The following is a 6,244-nucleotide window of genomic DNA, read 5'->3' on the forward strand; positions in this document are numbered from 1 at the left end:
AATCTGAAAGCCAAAATTACTTCTTGACCTATGGGCTGTAGAACAGATGTGTTAGCAGCATGAAAACAACATGAATCTCATTGTATATCTCCATCAGTGCTCTAGGATGACCAGATGCATTGTCAATGAGAAGCAATAGCATAATTCTTAAGGGCCGTAGGATTTTTGGCATGGTAACTGAACATTGACTTCAACTTAAAGTCTCCGGCAGCATTAGCCCATAACAAGAGTTACCCTGTCTTTTGAAGCTTTGAAGACAAGCATTACTTCTCTCTAGCTATGAAAGTCCTAGATGACATCTTCTTCTAATCTACACTGAAAATCAGTTATTGTGTGTAGCCACCTTCATGAATGATCTTAGCTAGATTTTCTGGATAACTTGCTGCAGCTTCTTCATCAGCATTTGCTGCTTCACCTTGTACTTTTATGCTATGGAGATGGCTTCTTTCCTTCAACCTCAGAACCAACCTCTGTTAGCTTCAAACTCTTTTTTGCGGCTTCCTCTCCTCTCTCAGCCTACACAGAATTGAAAAGAGTTAGGGCCTTGCTCTGAATTAGGCTTTGGCTTAAGGGATGTTGTGGCTGTTTTGGTTTTCTATCCAGACCACTAAAACTTTCTCCATCTCAGCAATAAGGCTGTTTTGCTGTCTTATCATTCTTCTGTTCACTCAGATAGCTTTTTGTTTTCATTTTCTTCAATGTAAATTGAAACTACAATGTAATACCACTAAACATCCAACAAAGTGGCTAAGATGTAAAAGGCCAACAGTAACTATGCTGGTGAGGATCTGGAACAAATAGAACTATGCTGCTGATGGGAGTGTAAACTGGTTCAAGCATTTCAGAAAACTCTTTGGCAATGTCTGCTAAAACTGAATATACACATATCACTTCTCCACTACTGGGAGGAATACCATCTAGAAGTGTGTACAAATATTTCGCTAAGAACATGCATGATCAGAGTTACCTCATGTGAAATAACCCCAAACTGGAATCAACTAAAAGGTTCATCAACAATGGAATGAGTAATATATGTTATCCATACAATGGAATACTACAGCATAGAAAACAATTGAATGAAAGCTGCACAAAAGCAGTATGAGTAATTTCCTTAAGTATAATGATGAGCAAAACTTAGACATGCAATTGTACATACTGTATGTTGTGCACTAAACCGTGCACATCACGCCCCTCTCCAAATTCATATGTTGAAGTCTTAACTCCAAATGTGACTGTATTTGAAGATAGGGCCTTTAGGGAGGTAATTAAAATCAGATGAGATGATAAGGGTGAGGCCCTAATCTAACAGGACGGTGTCTTTACAACAAGAGGAAGAGATACTAGGAGTGCGTGCACGCGGAGGAAAGGCCATGTGAGGACACAGTGAAAAGGCAGACATTTACAAGCTCAGAAGAGTTCTTACCACAAACCAACCCTGCCGACACCTTAATCTTGGACTTTCAGCCTCAGAACTATAAGAAAATAAATTTCTATTATTTAAGCCACCCCCTCGGTAATACTTCATTAGGGCAGCCCAAGCAGACTAATGTGCTTTCATTTATATACACAGTATGAAGAAAGAAAAACCTGACCTGTGAAATTGGAAGTGAGGTTAACTTCTGTTGAGGAAGGAAGTTTGTCATGACTAGGAGAAGGTGTGAAGGGGACTTCTGGGGTGCTGCTGGTTCTCTGTTTCTTGGTCTTAGTGATGAATACGTGAGTGTTATTGTGAAAATGTATGGAACTTTAGACTTAACAGTATGTGTAGTTCATAACGTATTATATGTCAATTTAATGTTTATTTTAAAAAAATGAACAGGGAAAATCAGACTCATCAGGAAAGGGTAAATGATGGCTACCAGAAGTTTTCAGGGGGTTTGGATAAAATAAAACCCTCCAATCCCCATCTCATCATGGGAGCCGATACAAGACAGGTATTCTGCTTTCCTTTTCTCTTCCCTTTATTTTTCTCTTATTCTCCGGAGCATACATTCCTTTAGGAGAACCTAAGGAAGCAGCTGTCAGCGGGGCTGGTTGTAAAAGGGTGAGACAGGAAAAGATAGTCAGCTGGCCAAAGGTTGCAAGTCAAATAGATGTTTTTTTGGAATCTAATGTTTCCAAAAACAATTTGCAGGACAGCAAGATGGAGCTTATATGGATACTGTCCAGCCTGCTTTAATGAACAGCAGCCTCTGAATAATTTTTCAATAAAAACTTATCTTAAAAAAGTATAAGCTAAGAATTTATCACCAGTTTAGATCCTGCATACCATATATATGTGTGTGCATACCATATGTGTGTGTGTGTATACACACACACACACACACACATATATATGTAAAATATATCCTGCATACCATATACATATAGTATATACATACTTGTTTTTTAGATTAAACTCTGGAGAAAAAAATCTTCATATTTTGTTGTTGTTGTTGTTGTTCATGAATGAGTTTCAGAAAATTGTGGCAAGAATTTTCCCAGGTAAGGCAAAATACGGCGTTTAATTTTGGAGCTGTGTATTCGCAGCTGCTGGCCTCAGGAGAGCATCTGCTCTTGCCCACACCTACCCTGGAAGCTGGATTCAGCACTTCCCCACATTCATTCCTAAACGTTGACTCCTTTCAAAGGCAGTGTTAAGCAGTATATACTTCACTGAAGATTTGGGATAACATTTGGGAAAGTAGTTTTATGTTAAACACCATGGAGAAAGCTTTTAATAAACATCCTGTTCAATGTATTTTTTTTCTGCATTCAGGCCTCTTTTGGCTTCACACCCACCCCAGGTGTTCTCACTCTGAATAATCCTTTCCTTCATTTTGGGGGCTAAATCCTTTCTGCTCTGCAGTCTTCCAAAAATGCAACCCCTGACAGCCAACCCTCCCCATGTACACACAGCCGACTGGGAAAGGTCATCCAGTCTTTGCCTTAACATTTCTTTCTCAGCAGTCATGTGGGCTCGACCTGTCTTCCATACCCTACTGGAACTTTGGGCAATAAATTTTTGTCCAAAGCATTACATGTACAAACAGAAAAGTGGGAAACATATTCTGCATTCTTGTTCTGATTAACAAAAACTTAGCTCAGGATCAGGACTCCTCGAGCCCTTAACTTCTCAGTACTACACATTCCCTGTTAAGTCTGAACATCCGTGGAACATTTTGGGACACTTAAAAATTGTGGTGATGTGAAAATACAAGGTTAGTTATCCAACCATCTTGCTCCCAAGATTCTGGCCAAATGCAGAAAAGCAGTAAGGACACTAGCTTATGACAGTTGGCCATGGTTAACAGCACAGTGTGTGCATCTTGTACAGTTTAAAAGAATCTCCTTTTCATATGACATGTATCCAAGAAATATCACCTTCACAAAATGTGTCATTTCTTTGTGATGACCCCCAGGCAGAACAGTGACTGAGGTGACAAATGCTTTTACTTTGGATTGATCAAAATGCCCCATGTTGAAACTGCTCTGGTCTAACACAGTGCAGAGTGAGCCACACACCATGTGAAAACTGTGATCCTTGGAGAAGTGTCAAAAATTGGTTTCTGTCATTTATCCTATTTTAAAGATTTGGGTTGGTTATGTTGCTTTCTTTGGTCCTATCTGTGCACTAATTCATTATAGCGTCAACATTTCCTTGCACTTATTAAATCAAATGCACATTTGCCCTGTCATTTCAGCCGCCTATCCATCCAATCATACATTTAAAAACTGATTGTTGACTAGCTATTATTCGCAAGACATCTTGTAATATAGGTTTATAAAAACACGTAAGGTCATTTCCCATCTTCATTATGTTTACATTTAATCAAGGAAGGTATACACAGAAAACAAAACAAACAACCATAAGCATCAAACAAAGTAGAAGTAGAAGAAGGAGAGATTATTTATTGCCTGAGGGAATGAGGGAAGCCAGAATGATCCTTTCAAACAGCAAGTCTGCTCATGTCTCTTCTTTACTTAAATCCCTCAAATGGTTCCCATCACATTCAGAATAAAATAAATAAATTAATTAAAATGGGAGCATTTCAAATCAGTCTGCAGCTTTTTAGACAATCTCATCCTGCTGTTCTCTTTTTCATTGTTCTTCAGCCACACTGGTCTGAATATAGATAATTTTTTAAATTAAATTGCTTACTGATTGCATGTCCTTTCATCTCATCCATGGCACTGTGGTCTGGTTTTAAAGTGGTGTCCTTCCGTAATAGCACCAAAACTCAAAATTAGGAAAGAACTGCTCTGGAAAAACCTTCTCCAATTATATATCTTTTGGAAGTTTTATGATTTTATACATGAAATAATGTTTTTAGTAATAATAAAAGCAACTAATATTTGCTGAGCACTTTGCTGTGTGCCAAGCAGTAATGCTGATTTCTTTACCCACATAATTTATGTTAATTCTCCCCAAACCCTGAAGTAGTACTATTACTATTATTATCGTCCAGATGAGAAAGTAAACTTAGAGAGATCAATACCTTGCACAAGAAAATAACTTGCTATCCAGCCTGAGATTAAAAGTTACATCATCTATCACTTAATGTCAATATAACAAATTTTTGTTAAACTGTAGCAAAACTTTCTGGATTCTTTATTATTCCAAGCAGTGTTTGCACTGTGATATAATTTGAAGACTTAGATACATTGCAAATGATAGTTTGTCCCTAGGCCCGGGCCTGGAGGTGAGCACAAGTGTGTAGGCAAATTATGAACAAAAATTATACCTTTGTTATTTTTTAACCAGTTTAATTAAATACAAGTATATATTTTGACAATGTTTTGAAAAGTATTAGTGATAAATACTGTTATTTTAAGTAACCAATAACATGATAAAAATTCAGTAGTCTCTCAGTGCTGTCAGATCTCAGCCTTTCCCCCATGGCACTGCTGGTTGAGACCACCATCACTCAGACTGATGCAATACATTTTGCAGTGAGAAACGACACATCAGGCTTTATGATGTCCACATCCTAGGGATCATTTCTTCTCATGTTTACAGTATGTAAGACTCTCCTGAGGTGCTTCAGAATCCGATTGTTAAAAACGACTTACGTGAGACTCATGAACTGGCATTTTAAACAGTTTCCGCACAATTTACTTGAGTGATTAGGGAGAACATGCTTAAAAAAAAAAAAATAGCAACAACAACAATAAAAAAACTTCTAGGGCACTCAAAGTACTTCTTTGCTAAGGGAAAAAAAGAATTGAGTAACATCTTCTTCTTTGAGTAAAGGAATAGGAAAACAGGGATAGAAAATGCCCATCTCTGACAGAGTAGGGTTGCCAGACTTAGCAAATTAAAATACAGGGCATCCAGTTAAATTTGAATTTCAGGTAAATAATGGATAATTTTTTATTATAAGTATGTCCCATGTCATAGTTGGGAGACACTTATAGTAAAAAATTAATCATTTTTTAACTGAAATTCATACTTAACTAGCTGCATGGTCGTTTTATCTGGCAAGCTTATTATGGCAAGGTCAACAGGCTTTCAATTCAATGGGTTTTAAGATTGCACTCATGCTTGTCTAGGCCTGACTGTACATTATAAAGGGGAAATGATAGCACTTTTTTTATTACAAAAGTTTTCAAAATCCAAAAACAAAAGGAAAAGCCCACAGAAGGCAAGAAAAACTAGCTCTGCACTGTTCACAGCAGACCTGTTGCTTAGGTGCTCCCTTCCAGGTGACTGTAGCTCAGTCTGACAAAGGGCATCACGATGGAGTCCCCAGCAAGCTCTGTGTCACCCAGGCGATGATCTGGTTCCTGAGCCACCCTGGGCTGCCATTCTCAGCACCATGAAGACACCAAAATCGTCTCCCAAGGGGGTAGACCTGGATGCCTTTCAGATGGTAAATTTGAGAGGGGTTTATTTTCTGATTAAAATAAAATCCCACTTATCTTGATATCAGTCATCCAGCCAATTCAGTTATCCATGAAGCGGTCACAAATTCACAGTTAAAGAGAAAAGCCTCAGATGTAGAAAACAGCGGGCACCGGCCCGTGTTCCATTCCTATTGGAATGGGATGGTGAGTTAGCTCACCCTTCTCGCCTTTAAAGGTGTATTATGATTTGTTCTGGCCTGTGGATTAGATAAAGCAGGGATGGTGTCAGCTGACTATAATAACTTAGTGCACTGGGAAACTGTTAGATGGGAAATTCTACAAACTAAAAACCATTCTGGGCTGGTTGGCCTGGGCACATAAAGCCCTCTGCTCTTTAGTTGCTCAGGAGGACTCCACT

This window comes from Camelus ferus, chromosome 3, assembly GCF_009834535.1.
Source record: "Camelus ferus isolate YT-003-E chromosome 3, BCGSAC_Cfer_1.0, whole genome shotgun sequence".
Taxonomy (NCBI): domain Eukaryota; kingdom Metazoa; phylum Chordata; class Mammalia; order Artiodactyla; family Camelidae; genus Camelus; species Camelus ferus.